The sequence below is a fragment of the Rattus norvegicus genome, chromosome 9 (genome assembly GCF_021556685.1).
Source record: "Rattus norvegicus strain SHRSP/BbbUtx chromosome 9, alternate assembly SHRSP_T2T, whole genome shotgun sequence".
In the NCBI taxonomy this organism is placed as follows: Eukaryota; Metazoa; Chordata; class Mammalia; order Rodentia; family Muridae; genus Rattus; species Rattus norvegicus.
In genome coordinates, this window is record NC_141542.1 from 66,709,831 (window position 1) to 66,727,424 (window position 17,594).

Below are 17,594 nucleotides of genomic sequence, written 5' to 3' on the forward strand. Positions count from 1 at the left end.
CTTGTCACTAAAATTTCACATATAAATTGATGGCTCATTTATAGAAAACATTGTTACATTGTTGCACTATAACATGAATTTTCTGGAATAAAATCTGGCTAAAGCATGCCTACATTCATTTTCTTCTTATTATTAAAGATGATAGAAGTAAAGATTTTACCTCTTTTTCATATTTTATATGAGGTTTCTAATCTATCTCCTGAAATGTGGCTGTGAAAGGATTCTAACATCACTGTATAATTTGAGAAGAGCTCTATGAACATTTGTGACAAATGAATCTTTTATTTAATTGAAAGTGATTCATTTCGGTAAAATGAAAGAAAACTTACAGATGATACTTAATCACTATTGTCATGTAAAGAGCTAAGCCATCAGCAGGGTGCTATGGCATCTTCATCAGTCAGCTCAGCTAAAAGGGCAGAACATCTATCAACCCAGTCACGTGACTCCACACCCTGGCTCACTTCCTAGGTCCATTCACTCTGTTTCTTGTTCTGGGTGGAATCTTGTATTTAAAGTGACTTCAATATTTTTGAATATTTAGTATTACTATGTCATTTTTATTTCTACTTTTTGAAAAATGAACACATAAATATTTTGATATTTAGGAATCAGTTTATCAATTGAAGTTATCTAATTTTCACTATTAAGTTTAATGAAATTGTTACTAAATTAATCATCACATGGTTATTTCAGAGATGTTATATAGCCCCCTTTTTCTTTTTTGCTTCTTTTTTAGTATGCAAATGTCCTTTAGTCTTTAATATGTGCCACTGGTAAGACTGTATGTATAACAAAGAATTGTCTTAAATTTATTATCAGCAAAAGCTTGATTTGTGACCTGTTCATATATCTCACGCTCGGCTCCCCTGTTTCCCTTTGTGGGAACACGACTAAACTGGGAGACTTTCTTTTCAGGACTTACAACTCTGTTTCGTTACAGTGTGCAAACAAATTCACTTTATTTACTTATTTGTGCGCATATGAGGTCAGAAAACAGTTCTCAATGGCTCTCCCTCTCCATCTCTCTGAAGCCAGGTCTCTCGGGTCTGCCACACTGTGTACTCCAGGCTAGCCCTTCCTGAAGTTTCAAGATGGTTCTTCCATCCTGCTTCTCACCTTGAGGTACGAGTACTAGGATAAATACATGTTGCCAAACCTGGATTTGGTTTTCTTTTGTAATTTCGGCGTGTTGCCTGCATGTATGTCTGTGCAGCACCTGCAGAGAGAGGCCAGAAGAGAGTCCTCAGTTCCTTGGGACTGGAGTTACTGATAGAAGTGAGCTGCAGTGTGCGTGCTGGAAATCAAGCCCAGCTTCTCTGCAAGAGCGGCCATCTCCCCTTCCTTTATTTCTTTATTCCTAGGTCGCTGGGACCACACTCAGGTTGTCAGGCTTGCATAGCTAACACCTTTCCATGCTGAGCCATCTCCCCAGGCTTCACTTGATTTTAGTACAAAAAATAACCCGTAATTTTTGTAAAATTCAGAGTAAAAATACAAAATAGTTTAAAATTCTTTTCTTCAGAGTGAAGCAGGTAGGTGCTGGGTTCTTCAGAGGCTTCCAGAACTTGCTCTGAAGGAAACCCATGGCACAAACAGGCCCTCTTTTGTACTCACGGTCTCTTGAAACACATCCTCATTCACCACTTCTTCATAGCCTGCATCTGCCAACAACTATGCCAGGAATTCATCAGTAAAAACACACAATCTGTTTCCATCTTGTCTGACATAGAAATTTTCTCCAGGCTGGCTTCCAGCTTTAAATGTAAGCATGGCATGACCATTGAGCCCATAGTCATGGAACAAGACATTTCTGCCTGGTTTTAATACCTGGTGCACATTTCATAAGATGAGGTGCGTCTTCTCAGGGCACACAGCTGAGAGCCCAAAGATCAATGTGACGGCATCCACAGACTCAGGTGGGACATGGTCATGGTCATCTTTAGTGAGGTTACACTGGAACACTTTGCATCTCTCTGCGCTGTTCAAAGGATGTTGCAACATGTAGTCAACTGCCGTTGAAGAAAAATCACAGGCATAGGCAATTATATTCAAATATTCTTCTAAAAATGGGAAGAAACAGTTCCCAACCCCATATCCAGTTTCCAATACAGTCAATTTTTTAACCTTCATAATGATCTTAGCTCTTCAAAAATCTGGTGGTGTCTGTCCTTGAAAAAAAAATGATACAGTTTCTTTTGTAAAAAAAAAAAAAAGGTCCCAGTTCTTCTGAGCCTCTTTTTCCAGTTTTTGCTGTTCAAAAGCAGACAGCAAAGCTTGGTCTCTTTCCAGTTTCTCTTCTTTAGTGCTAAGAAACCTGGTTTGCATTTCTTTTCTTTGGAAAAAAGCCATCGCAGTTTCTGGAAACACATTTAATGCTGCTACTAAAGGTCCTCTGCTCTTTAACCATCTGAAAAATCTGTGTTGAGACTGCAGACACAGGGGTTTCTCTGATGCAATTTAACCAGGTGACTTTCCAGTTTCAATGGCATACGGTGCAATCAGTCAAGCCCTGGCATCATAGATCGAATGTTCTAGTGGAGGTGTAAACCTCCTTAAACTAGACCAATAATTGCCGAGGACTGTGGGTTGCAGTTGTTCGGGCATCCTCTTTTTTCTAAAACTATAAAATGATGTCTTCTACCATTGGAAAATTTACTCTCTAGATGTGAAATGGAAACCAATACTTGACATAAAAACAAATAGACATCTCCGCCAGATCGCCGCCATCATGGACACGAGTCGCGTGCAGCCCATCAAGCTGGCTAGGGTAAACAAAGTGCTGGGCAGGACTGTTTCGCAAGACCAGTGCACGCATATGCGAGTGGAATTTATGGATGACAGCAATCACTCTATCATCCAAAACGTGAAAGGCCCTGTTGGAGAGGGTGATGTGCTCACCCTGTTGGAGTCAGAAAGAGAAGCTCAGAGATTGCGTTGACCTTGCTGCTGGGTACGGGATATCCACTACTTAGCCCATGGAATGACCTGCAACTGTTAAATAAAGCGTTTGTATTAAAAAAAAAAAAGAACCAAACAGACAAAATTAAGTATCTAACAAGGAAGTAAAGTGCTTGGGACATACTTATTAATTTATGCAAAGTGACTAAAATTATGGCATTAATTTTATGTGTAGGGGTTAAATAAAACCATTTATTTTATTCTTTCAAATTATTGGGAAATTTTAAATATTTTATTCATGATTTTTATAATTATCTTGAGCACTATGTATGCCTGTGGTATGGATCTTTACTGTTACTTCTCTACTCCTCCAGTGGCCCTCCAACTCCTTTTCAATTTTAAGACCCCCTTATTTAGTTGTTACAATTATGCATGCATATGCATTAACTACACTGCACTGCACTGCACTGCACTGCACTGCACTAAACTAAACTAAACTAAACTAAACTAAAACAAGGTGCAGCCTGGTTGGTTGTGGGGTGTCCTGAGGAAGAGGTGATTGGCTGCAGTAGAAAAAATGACTTGGAGTTGATTTGAGGAGCCAAACTATTCGATCTTGGGATCATCCTCCATTTTTAACGAAAAGGAGCCTGAGACCTTGACCTGCAGCTGAATTCAAGCTGCACCCATGTTCCAGGAAGAACCATATAGCTTATCTCTGGCCCATATGCCATAGCTACTCCTAGAAACAGTCAATCAGGATTAGCCTGGTATTTTTGGATGTACTTTTATACCATTTGTTCATGGTTTTGCTTCAGAGCACCCACCTGTCAGCTTACAACAGGAATGGAGGAGGATGCCATCTTTCCACCCCCCCCACCATATTCTCCTCCTGAGGCAGAACATGAGCCTCCTCACCTCTGCCAGAGGCAGCCTAGCTGCAGGCTGCTCTGCCCCAGGTGTGTTTGGGGACAAGGGGTTTGCCACAAGGACAGAAAGTCACCAAGGTTGACCCGTGAACCTGAATGTGTGTCCCGCCCTTTCACACAGCCAGCACGGTTGATGATCAGGGAAATCTGTCTCACCACTATTGGCCCTTTTCCACTAGTGACATTTATAATTGGAGAACTCAGAACTCCCCCTTTTCAGACAACAGAGATATAGTTTGACTCTTAGAGACAATTCTCTTCATGCACCAAACTACTTGGGATGACTGCCAGAAGCTCTTCCATTGACGCAGGCTTTCCCTTGACCCTCCCCAACTGAGACTTCAACCCTGTTGGCAGATCTCAAGGTGGCCTCACAGTGATCCACCTAACTTGTCTCTGGCCCATAGCCCAAAGTTACTCCCTAGTTACTCCCTTGCAACAGCCAATCAGGATTAATCTGATATTTCCATATGTATTTTCAAACAATTTGTAATTACTCATGGTTTTGCTTCAGAGCACTCACCTGTCTGCTTATAATAGTTATTCAATTAGATGCTTGCCAGGCTGGAAACACCCTTGTTTCTCAGCATTTTCTGTAGGACCTTGTCCTGCTTCACTCTTCCTACCTGGCGGAATCAGAGATTGCAGGGGAGCCTAGACTCCAGCTTGAACAGAGACCTTAGTGTGATTGCATCAGAATTTGATAACGATTCCTGAATGGGCACAACAATTGATAGATGTAAACTGATAGCTCTGTGTTCTGCTCTAGATAGCTCTCTGCTAAAGATTACTTTCTATTTCAGATCAGAGCCCAGTCTTTTATTTCTCATAAGCTACTTCCTTAGAAATTACATACCGATTTAATCATTTACAGAAGATTTCCTTTTGATTATCTCCCAAATCACCATTTTGTGTCCTTAGCCCCTTGACTCTAAAGACAGAGCCCTATGGCCTCAGCTGTGGAGTTCTGCTGCTTGCTGGAGTTGGATCATGGCCCTATTTTTCTATTACAGTAATACTAGCTTTCTGTTTCCCATTCCTTCACTACCTATGCTTCACTGTTCTGGAACTTGCTCTATAGGAAGACCTTGAACGCTGCATAATTCTGTCTCCTGAATGCTGGGATTAATGTACCATCACTCACAGGCCCAAAGTTTTCCTCACCAGAGCTTTCTTCTAGGCTGGCCTTTAACTCATAAATCTGCTTGCCTTTGTCTTCTGGGATTAAAGGTGTGTACCACCACACCTGGGCGAAACCTTCTTAACGCCACAGCCCTCCATAGATCTGTAGCCATCAGTCATGTAAAGGCAGTGCCCCAAGCCCCTCCACAGGTAGAGGACATGACAGATGTCTGTTATAATGAGGTACTTCAAGGCCTAAAGTCTTAGCCAATGAACATTTCTTCCCAGAAACTCCTCTCTGCAAAATGTATCTAATCTCAGGCCCACCCTGAGAAGTAGGGCATGGTTTTACTCATCCACCTTCTGCCATAGCAATACATGTCTTTAAACCTCTTTAAGACATGGACTGCCTCTTTTCAGAGAAGGCCTTCACCAATAGAGCCACCATCTCATCTTCTGTAGAAGGCTTCTCTGTGCTCCCAGCCACCACCACCAAACCTGCAGCCTGCCAACATAAAGCCAAGGACTATCCTTGTGGGACCTGCAGGAGGTCCCCTACTTTCCCCTTTGGCCCCAGGCTAGATCAAGTCCGTGGGCCCCCATTCCATTCTCAGCTCTTTCACAGCATTTCAGCAGCACGTGGATGCCCAAGAGTCTAAGAACCCGATGACTCTGGACTCCTTGCAGGTCCAGGGACTCCCGAGCTAGTTTCCGCTGGGTCCTGTGCCTCATACTGTGCTTTTCCACCCTGGAGCAGTGTCCCACGACTTCCCTACAGCCAGAAACCTGCCTCACAACAGTGTGTGGCATGGGGCAAGCGTGGTCAAACTTCCAGTGTCCTACCTACAGAGACCATACCCTTTAGTGGAGTGGATGCAAGATTCCTACAAGATTAACTGGGTGGGACCTTGCCCTGAGATCACTTCTTCCTAAATCTCTTTATTTCTTTCCTTAATATCTATCTGACAAAGCTGGCTCATTAGTAAATCTGCCTCTGTTCTTTCTGGTTAGTGAAGCCCCTCATACAACCCATATTGTATCCTAACATTGTGCATAGCTGGGAAATCTTTAAAGAATTCTCATACTGATTTATGTATTCTTGAACTCATGTTTTCAGAGTTCCTTCTCACAGCCTGAAGGACTGTCTTGAAGGTCACAGCTACCATATTGCTGAGTATCACCAGACACACCATTGCCTCCTGAAATTGTGCTATTTCTGTTTATAAACGTGGTAAGGAAACATTTCTCAAAGTAGGATCATAAAGTAAAATATGGACAATATTATACAAAAAAGCTTTTCACCTACAGAAACCATTATTACTCAAGAAAACCAATTCCCAGCTAGCTCTGCTCCAAGGATGGGAACTGTATCATACTGTTCTATTGGTGGCCATGCCAGACCTCGAACTAAACTAAACTAAAGAATACACCTAATTTGATCAATTTAGTACTGCTTGTAATTACATTTATTTTGGGCCTGCTTAATGTTGGACAACCTATTAGGTGACGTGTTTCTGGAAAAAACTAATTCTTATTTTCTCAGAAGCCATTGATACACAATATTTCTTTATTATTTAGTAGGATCCTAACGTTATTCAACTTTGAATGTGATTTACTTTTTAAATTTTCTACTCAATATTTTTAAATATGACATTTAGTGACTTGTGTATCAAATTTGTATATTGTATAAAATTGTACAAAGGGTGAGGAAAGTTGGAATAGTTAGCTCTAAATGAAATATCTCTATTGAATACTTCCTTTCAAAGCTCAGTGAACCCTCCAGAAAAGGAGGTAGAAAGTGTAAGAGTCAAAGGGAAAGGACAACAGCGAAACAACAGCAACAGCAGCAGCAACAACACCAAGAACAAAAACAACAAAAACAACAACAATAAGACCGTCTAAATTAACAAGATCCATGGACATATAAACTCACAGATTGAGGAAGCATGCACAGGACTTGCCCAGAACTGTACCAAATGGAATCCCCAAGCTTCAAGGAGAATTGGACCCATTCATAACTTAGAAGCAACCTCTGATTTATAACTCCTTCAAATGAAATTAAGCAAACTGCTTTATAAAGTAAGCTGTATTTCCAGCAGGAAATGGCCAACAGAGAACAAAGAAAAGAGCATTTTTGAAAATTTCTTGTCTCACAGTGTCCAGTTGGGGATTTATTCATTTATTAAAATAAATATTTTTAATATTTTCAGTTTATTTTATTTATATCAAATTTTTCTCTATTTATTCTATACATTCTTTGCATGTATAGCATATATAGTATGGCTTGCAACTTCTGAGAGTACCATAAAACAGATCTGTTTTTCATGCCTTTTCTTCAGCAATTTTTTTGATGTTTGTATATTTTGTTCCATTTTGATGCATTAGTTGTTGTTTCATCTTAATATAGAAGTTTCTTTGTTTTTGAATGAGAAGCAGAGAGTAGGCTTATCTGGATGGGAAAGAAGATGAGAAGTAACTGGGAGGAGTAAAGAGACGGTAAACTGTAATTGGGGTGGAGTATGTGAATAAAAAAGCTCTATTTTGAATAAAAAGAAATGGTTCTTTGTTGTAATTCTAATCTTCATTGTCAGGTCAGCAGCAGTTCAGTTCACATGAACCAGCTCAATCCACTCAGGAACACTGGTCATTAACTAGCAATGGCAGATTAATCTAGAAGAAACTTGGAGGCTGCCAAGCAGCAAGAAGCTGGCAGAATACTACTGGAAATTCCTTAGTGATTTTCTCTACATGAAGTCACAACAAATGATGATTATCAAAGCAGGCAGGGTGAACCAAATCCAAACCACATTGGGAGCAGAGCCCATCACCAAAGGCCAGCAAAGAGTGGCTAAATGAACCAATGCCATACACCATCATCCCCTCTTGATTGGGTATATGCACACATTTTCCAAACATTAACTGTCCTCTCGAGGGTCTTCCTTATAAACCACCACTTTCCCCTTTTCCAGGGAGCTTCCTGAAAAACACCATGTGTCTGTTCTTAGTAAAACATCCTCTCATAAGATGGTGTCCAGGCTCTAGAGGTTTCTCAGAGAATTGGACATTCCACTACCTAAGGATCCAGCTATATCTCTCTTGGGCATATACCTAAAAGAGGCTTCAACATATAACAAAGACACATGCTCCACTATGTTCATAGCAGCCTTATTTATAATAGCCAGAAGCTGGAAAGAACCCAGATGCCCTTCAACAGAAGAATGGATTAAAAAATGTGTTATATCTACACAATGGAGTACTACTCAGCTATCAAAAAAATGACTTAGGCAAATGGAATGAACTAGAAAATATCCTGAGTGAGGTTACTCAATCAGAGAAAAGCACACTTGGTATGCACTAATTGACATATGGATATTAGACAAAAAGCTCAAATTACCCAAGATGCAATCCACAGACCACAGGAAACTCAAGAAGAAGGATGGCCAATATGCAGATGCTCCTACACCTTCTTAAAAGGGGGAAAATATCCTTAGGGGGGGATATGAAAGCAAACTTTAGAGCATGGCCATTCAGAGCCTGACATACATGTGGCCCATATATATATATATATATATATATATATATATATATATATATATATTCACCAATACTAGAAAAGATTGATGAAGCTAAAAAGATGCATGCTGAAAGGGACCGGATATAGATCTCTTCTGAGAGACACATGTCCAATACAGAGGTCAATGTTAGAGGCAAACCCAAACCACCAAACTGAGAATAGGACCCTCTTGTGGGAATTAGAGGAAGTATTGAAAGAGTTGAAGGAGCTTGCAACCCCATAAAAACAACAATGCCAACAACTAGAGCTTCCAGGGACTACACCACTACCGAAAGACTATACATGGACTGACCCAAAGCTCCAACTGCCTATGTAGCAGAAAATAGCCTTGTTGGGGAACAAGGGGAAGGGGAAGCCCTTGGTCCTGCCAAAGTTGGACCCCCAGTGCAAGGGAATATGGGGGGGGCAATAAGGGTATGTATAGGTGGAGAGAATGGGGCTTATGGACAGGAAACCGGGAAGGGGAATAATGTTTGAAATATAAGTGAAGAAATACATCTAATAACAATTTTAAAAAAAGAAGATGGTTTCCAGAAACATCATATGATATAACTGAGTCTCCAAAGAAATCAGAAATTTCTACTTCAACTAAAAATATTAAAAGCTATATAGAGCAACTCATCAACTGACATTAAATTAAAGAAAGAAAAACTTAAAGCAATTCTACTAAAATCTGGGATCCCATGGATGTCTACTATCTTCCAATCTATTCAATATAGTACTTGAAAATCTAGCTTAGCAATAAGAAAACTAGAGGAGATTAAGTGGCTACAAATTGGAAAGGAAGAAATCAAAGAATTGTTATTTGTGGATGATATAGTAGCATATGTAAGTAAGGCCAAAAATTCTACTAAAGAACTCTGACAGTTGATCAACCCCTTCAGTAAAATTGCTGGACACAGAGTTAACAATGAAAATGTATCATTCCTTAATATTTTAATTAACAGGCAGAGAAAGAAATTAGGGAAACAAAACCATTTACAATAGCAATGACTAATGTAAACTATCTTGGTGTAACTCAAACCAAGCAAGTGAAAGACCTATATGACAATAACTTCATATCACTGAAGAGAGAAATTGAGAAAATTATCAGAAAATGGAAAAAAATCTCCCGTCTTAAGGATTAACATAATATAAAATGGTTAGCTTACCGAAAGCAATCTACAGATTCAATTGCAACTACCCTCAAAATTTCAACACAATTCTTAACACACCTTGGAAGATCATTTTTCAACTTCATGTGAACACGCACACACACACACACACACACACACACACACACACACACACACACACACACACACACACAAACATGATTGACACAACCCTCCTGAACTTCTGGGATCTGTTTTTTTTTATCTGCTGCCACTGGAAGGTGCTAGTCACATATAAATTAGTCTTACTATATTAAATAACATGATCAAAGAGACAACTTAAGGATGGTCCATTTGGTGTTTGTCTTAGATGATTGCAGATCCTGGTAAGCTGATGTTCAAAAAACATCATCATATCTATGCATCCAAAGGAGTGAGGAAATAGATTGCTTTCCAGCATCATGATACTCACTGAAAGATAGAGCCCAATGATGTGCATGTCATTAAGAAAATAAAATATGCCTGATGGCTAAGATTTGTCTTGATCTTCTAAAAGTTTATCCTATATTATAACATGCTATCTTTTTTATTCCAAGCATAATTGTCAGTTGGGTAGAAACATAATAGGATCAGATTGAAGGGAAATGTCTTTCTACTAGATATTTCAGTAAGTTACCAGAATAATATGCATATCCATATATATATATTCAAATAGGATTGACTATTTAGAATATTTTTTTTCTAATTCGGCACAATAGAACAATGTGCAGGGGAATCTAGATGAAGTAGAAGTTGTTAGTTATCTAAATTGTTAAATACTTAATACCTCTGTTTTAGTCAGTATGTGAGAGAGTGCGTTAAATTTTACCACTGATTACAATACATTTTTTATTTTGTTTTCAAAATATTTTATTACTAAGTTTTGTATTCTATAACAAGCTTACAATAGGCTTTAAATACACATTAAATTTATATGTTTAATTGTCAGTGGCTATATACTTCTAAACCCTCTCTACATTACAGTAGATCAGAATTTAGTTCTATTTTACATTTTGGCCTTTAAACCGTGGACACACAGGTCTTTAATTAATATTCGCCACAAATTACCTTCCTAAATATATTCCTGTCCAACTGTTTTTGGACGTGAAATACTCTTAAACAAGTCCTACATTCTCAGTTATCAGAAACAGCCAATCCAAAAGTTCACAACCCATCCCCCTTTCTGTAATTTCATTCTCATGGACAAACCCTCACATGAGTTGAAGTCATCCAACAAACTCACTTTTCAACTTCACTGATTGTCCTTTAACATCTCTCACTGCTTTCTCTGAATTCACTGCCTTTCCTTAGCTTCAGTCCCCTTCAGCAATGATGCCCCAGTTGCCTATGCCCCATCATACACTCTTAATCACTTTTTCCTAGCCATTCAAGCTCCCCTTCAGGAAATTGACACAGACTCTCTCAGCTACTCAACACCAACACACAAAATTGGTGACCAACCATCCATTTCACCATTTAACAAAGGCCTCCCCAATCATCCATTTTCTCAAAATGTGTCAATTTTAGGACCTACCTGGACACCTCAGGGAAGGATATTTTGATGTAATGGGAGTCTTGGTTCTTTTTGTTTGCACTTGTGCCCCAGTTAACCGCTTATAGCCAATCTGAATTCTACTGGATCCTTTCAAAGACTTGTTTCTATGGTGGTTATCAGTTTGGTAACTGCCCACAACTATACCTACTGGAGCTTTGTGTCATTCTCTTCTCACAGTTCAAGGTTTGAAACCAAATTACAATCTTTATTAGATTCCAGTTCAGTCTCTGACCTCACTACAAGAGTAGGTAACTTCTCTGGCCTGAGTTTTCTTCAAAATTCTCAAAACCTAGATCTCTTAATAGCAGAGAAAAGGGGAAATTGTCTTTTCCTCAGAAAAGAATGCTGGTATTTTTCCAATGAATGTGGATAGTAAAGAAATTGTTCCGCAACTAACCTATAATTCTGAGGACCTGCTAAAACAAAAAGGATTTTCTCATTTAATTCCAGCTCCAAAGACATGTTCCAGTCCCCCCTACCATACTGTGTCTGGACTTTTATGGGCTGATTCTTTATTATTCTTGCTCATAATCTCTTTACCTCTCTTTTCTCTTTCTTAAACAAATTCAACAAGTCAACAACCCAACTTTTGATCAACTCCTTCTCTGACTTTACCAGCTTCTCACTACTGAAGACGACATTGTTTCCTCATCTGGCTATGAATACCTCATCTTGGCATGAGGGCATTTCCTTAATGGTCTCTGGGGGTATTTCTGGCTTCTTTCTACAGATATCCTTCTGCATTCCAGATGACTTGTATGAGGTAATCACTGGTCTTCAGCGTCAAGGATCTTTCCAGTTTCTTGTCCCAGACCTTATCGAACATTGTACTTTTCTTCTAAGCCTCTTATCCTTCCTACTTTCTCCCTTCCTTGATGGCCCCGATTTTAATCTCATTATGTTAGTACTTTCTTCTTTCCTTTCATAATCTTTGCCCTTGATCAATAGGAAGTAACGAAAAGGATGTCATTGTTTACCAGACACCCAACAAACAGATAATAAAATAAAAGTTGTGAATGAAGAGCTCTTATAAGCCTAAGAATGGCAAATATGAAAATGGCAGGTCTTGCCCTCTACTATACCCTCTCTTTTGCTCAACCCTTAGATTCCCTTACTTAGGCAGTTCCACATTTCTAAAGTTACACACTAAGGTCTTTTTCCTTATTTGGCCACTTTCTTGTGCCTGACTCATTTCCAAGGATGATCACCATGGTCCAAGTATCAAAACATCAAGGTCTGCCTGCCCTGATTAAGAGGCTCTGCCTGAGACTTACTGATACAGGTAAGAATGGTTGCAGCTGAACATTGGACTGAACAAGGGGCCCAAATGGAGGAGTTAAGGAAAAGACTGAAGGAGCTGAAGGAGTTTGCAACACCATAAGCAGAACAACAAAATCAACCAACCAGGCCCCACCAGAGCTCTCAGGGACTAAACCACCAGCCAATGTGTACACATGGAGGAACTTATGGTTGCAACCACATATGTAGCAGAGGATGACATTGTCCAGCATCAAGAAGAGGAAAACACCTTGGTTCTGTGAAGCCGTGTTTCCCCAGTGTACGGTAATGCCAGGGCATTGAGGTTGGAGTGGGTGGTTGGGTGGGAGTGGGAGCATCCTCATAAAAGCAGGGGGACAGGGAGGTGGTCTGAGGGAGGAGGGAAAGGAGATAACATTTGAAATGTAAATACATAAAATATCCAAGAAAAAATAAAATTGAAAAATAAATAAATATATAAATAAATAAGGCTGTGATGAACATTAGAAAAAAATGTCCAAACAGAATCTATCAACTCCTCATAGCTAATTCTAACTCAGATCTTCCCTGTTTTCTTTTTAAACAGCAGCAACTAGCTGTTTCTATTCCAGTGCCATTCAGGTCCAGCCACCTTGTCTCTTTGCCTTGTTTAATAAAGAATGTCTTTGAGTAGTTAATGTCAGAAGGGAGCATCCCCTGCTGTGCTGCTCATTTCAGGTGTGTGTGTGTGTGTGTGTGTGTGTGTGTGTGTGTGTGTGTGTTTATGTGACTGTGTTTGTGTGGGTGTTTTTGTATGTCTGTTTGTTTATGTGTTTACGTGAGTGTGTTTATATGTGTGTTTAGTTGTATTTGTTATGTGTGTGTGTGTTTGTGTTTGTATGTGTACATATGCATGTGTTGTGCTTGTGTGTATGTGTGTATATGTAAATGATTCTGTTTGTGTATATGTATGAATGTTTGTATATGTCTGATTGTGTGTGTATATATTTGTGTGTGCATGTGTATTTCTTATATGTGTTTTTGTATGTATTTTTATTACTAATAAGCTTAAAGAGAACATGATAAAGAGGGTCTGAAGAGTGCATACAAGATGACTTGGAGGGGCAGGCAGATTGTCTAAAAGATATAAAATGGGATATTGATGTATGGAATCCTCAAAACATTTTTAAAATTCTTATTATTTTACAATATAGAATCATTTGAAAACCGTGACACATGGAATGCCAAGAAAATATTGAGTTGTAAGACCAAAGAAAAAAATCCTTGTTAAATCACTTAGGCTTCTTCCATGATAGTGAATTTCTCAACCATACTAAAAAAATCACAGATGAGATTAAAAATCTAAGCAATTATTTTAGTTGCACTGTATTAGTTTTTAAATGTCACACTGCCATCTTACCCAAAATGGATCTTAAAAGAGTTACACTAAAGACAGCAAAAATAGTAATCAAATGGACACTTGTGAAAGATCTGAGTGAAGCGGGTTTGGGATTTTAGCTGAGGCATCAAAATAATCAACTTTGATACAGAGTTTACTGCAGTACACTGAAAAAAGCTAAAGCTTGAATGCTGCTTATTCTTCCTAAAACTCATGTTGGAAAAAATCCACCTAATGTAGTGAAGAACAGGATGTGATGTGTGATTTGAAAGGTTATCAGATCATCAGAGGGGAATGAGGCTAGAGAACTGCAATTATCATCCTAGCACATGAATTCTCACCTTACAAAGATGAGGTTAGTTAATGTGGAGATATTACTGAAATGCAAGGTTGCCTTACACTTCCTTCTTCTGCAGGATTTCTGCCGCCTGCTTGAGTTTTCATACTCCAGCTCTAAGAGGAAAATTAAACAAATTTTGGTAATAATCTGCCAAGACTCATTTACTACAAAAAAAAAAAGGACAAAGCAGAAAGTAAGAGAGTAGCAGAGTAGCAGCCTTTATAACTCCTGATCTAGGGAATTAGAAGAATGACAACCTTCTACTTAGAAAGTAATGGAGTAGCAACAGGAAAGACTCAGTTCAAGTGTGGGGAGATGATTCTATGGGTCAGGGTTCAAAATCTGTTCTCCTTGGAACGAAAATATTTCTGAAGCTGTTCAAACACTGTAGGTGATAAGCCAGGCCACAGTCTGAGCCCTCTGAGCTCAACAGTTAGAAGCTTATCAAAGTAACCTCTGTGATTTCTTTTTTATTTCTGTTTTTATTGTTTAAACCTTTTAAAGTTTAAAGATACGTTGATACCCCTTTCTACCCACCAAATTTTATATTCTTCCTCAAAAATGAAAACAAAACAAAAAAGAAAGAAAATCCCAATGTAATACGAAATCATACAAACTAATAAATAAATAAAAATAAAATCATCACTCCCAAAGTAAAACACACTCACACACACACACACACACACACCACATATACACGTGTGGAGTTCATAATAAGTTAGTCAACTACTTTTGCATATGAGGCCTACTGTGGAGTAGTTGGTATCTATTGGAGTTCCTAAGGACCACATTGTGATCAGGTCACTGGTTAATGAGTTGATATAATTTCCATCACTTACCAGAAGTTCAGAACAGGAGAATGTGAGTTTCACACTGTTGCTACCTCAAGCCTTCCCAGATGTTTCTCCCTACCAGCCACCACATTGACATCCCGAAGATACTTATTTCTTAGAACTCAAGAATTTCCCAGCTTTGTGATGAGGTAAATATAAGCTATTTATCATAATTTCAAAAATCTAGGCAAGGATGAGGCCGTGTGGATTTACAAATGGGCATTTAGGTAAAATTAAGACATTGTGAAAACAACTTTTTATTTGGAAGAATCATCATATTTTATTGTATTGTTGTATGAACTGCTTTGCTTACCATAGACAATACAGCATTCATGCAGAACTTTGAAACTAGAAATGAGACACAGACAAATATGTCTCCTTCAAGGCTGGCACATGTCTTATGGAGATATACACAGGACATAGGGGTCCTTCTATGGCAAAATAGCAGAGTACTAATACTACATTCTAATACTGTTCAGACACAATACTGGTTTCTGACTGGATTTTTTCTCTCTACTGTTGGAAAGCTTGTTTTCCTCATTTATCATTAATTCACAAGTTACTAATATCATCTCATAATAAAAACAAACCTATGTCTTACCACCTCACTTTCCTAAAGTTAAATTTCCTTCATTTCTGTATACATATATGTGGATAAAACATGAATTCTGCATATGTTTATAATTTTTCTATTCTAAAAGTTTATTGTAAACCAGAAAAACAAAGGCAGAATACTTTGCTCACGAAGACTAATTACTCTGCTAAACCATAAGCGACAATGTTTGAGGCTGTATTGATATTTTGTACAGATTGCCATCTTCAAAACAGAAGAAATATTTTAATACATTTTGCAAATCATTAAGACCTTTTCTTTCATAACCTCAAGGTCTCATTTCAACATTCAACGCATAATTTCCTGTTGTCTAACATGTACATACTTTCCTGGATTTTATCTTAAAGAATTCCAAAAGTATGAATTATTGATAATAAAAGTGTTAAAATATGGTAAGAATTTTGTATTTTAGTAAATTGTGTTGAGATTTTGATCCCAAATAAACCTTGGGTTTTAAATTTTACTACAAATAGACAAATATCACATAGTTAAGTGCACCATTATTTAATTCTTTATGCAAGTCATACATATATCAGGAAAGAAAGATGAGCACTAGATTTTTCTGATAAAAGGCTCAGTTTTTGGTTGATCATATAAATAATTTATTACTAACTGTAAGATAACAGGAAGAGAGCATATATGGAGTCAGTCATTCAAGAAAATAGCATTAATGTGCTGTAGCTTAGTTGAAATTGTGAAGTGGATCACATCATTATAAAGATCCTCATGAACTTAAAGAATCTGATGAGCAAGAGAGCAACTATGATTTCATAATAAGTCTCATTCTCTATGTACAATCATGCACTTTTATTAGGTTTGAATAAAACATAGGAAATGTGAAACCTAACCTAAGAAGCTAAGTAATACATGCAGGGCTACACAAATACATGAGAGAGGGAGCCTAGAAAGGAGTAGCACCAGAGGGACGTGCTCAATCAGTTGGTTAAATGTCTTTGAATGCCCACTTTCTTGTGTTTTTGCTGTGAACCATAAATATAGACTAATTTTTGTTCTATTAAAATAAGACTGGGTGTCCGCAGCAGCTCTCTGCTCCCAGACCCGGTGAGAGAGAGACCCGACCGCCTGGTCAGGTGGGCACTCCTGAGGCTGCAGAACGGAAGAGACCACCAACACTGCTCACCCCTGCCCACATCCCTGGCCCAAGAGGAAACTGTATAAGGCCTCTGGGCTCCCGTGGGGGAGGGCCCAGGAGCAGCAGGACCCCTGCCGGAGACACCGTCGGACCCTGAAGGAAACAGACCGGATAAACAGTTCTCTGCACCCAAATCCCGTGGGAGGGAGAGCTAAACCTTCAGAGAGGCAGACAGGCCTGGGAAACCAGAAGAGACTGCTCCCTGCACACACATCTCGGACGCCAGAGGAAAAAGCCAAAGACCATCTGGAACCCTGGTGCACTGAAGCTCCCGGAAGGGGTGGCACAGGTCTTCCTGGTTGCTGCCGCTGCAGAGAGCCCCTGGACAGCACCCCACGAGCAAACCTGAGCCTCGGGACCACAGGTAAGACCAAATTTTCTGCTGCAAGAAAGCTGCCTGGTGAACTCAAGACACAGGCCCACAGGAACAGCTGAAGACCTGTAGAGAGGAAAAACTACACGCCCGAAAGCAGAACACTCTGTCCCCATAACTGACTGAAAGAGAGGAAAACAGGTCTACAGCACTCCTGACACACAGGCTTATAGGACAGTCTAGCCACTGTCAGAAATAGCAGAACAAAGTAACACTAGAGATAATCTGATGGCGAGAGGCAAGCGCAGGAACCCAAGCAACAGAAACCAAGACTACATGCCATCATCGGAGCCCAATTCTCCCACCAAAACAAACATGGAATATCCAAACACACCAGAAAAGCAAGATCTAGTTTCAAAATCATATTTGATCATGATGCTGGAGGACTTCAGGAAAGACCTGAACACACTTAGGGAAGCACAGGAAAACATTA

At 39.1% G+C, this 17,594-nt stretch overlaps 2 pseudogenes; one reads left to right on the plus strand and one right to left on the minus strand.

The window, feature by feature from the left end:
• Positions 1–1,506: 1,506 nt before the first annotated feature.
• On the minus strand, positions 1,507–2,496 carry Mettl6-ps1 (methyltransferase like 6, pseudogene 1; annotated as a pseudogene).
• Positions 2,497–2,725: 229 nt separating this feature from the next.
• Positions 2,726–2,941, plus strand: LOC108352027 (40S ribosomal protein S28-like; annotated as a pseudogene).
• Positions 2,942–17,594: the final 14,653 nt, after the last annotated feature.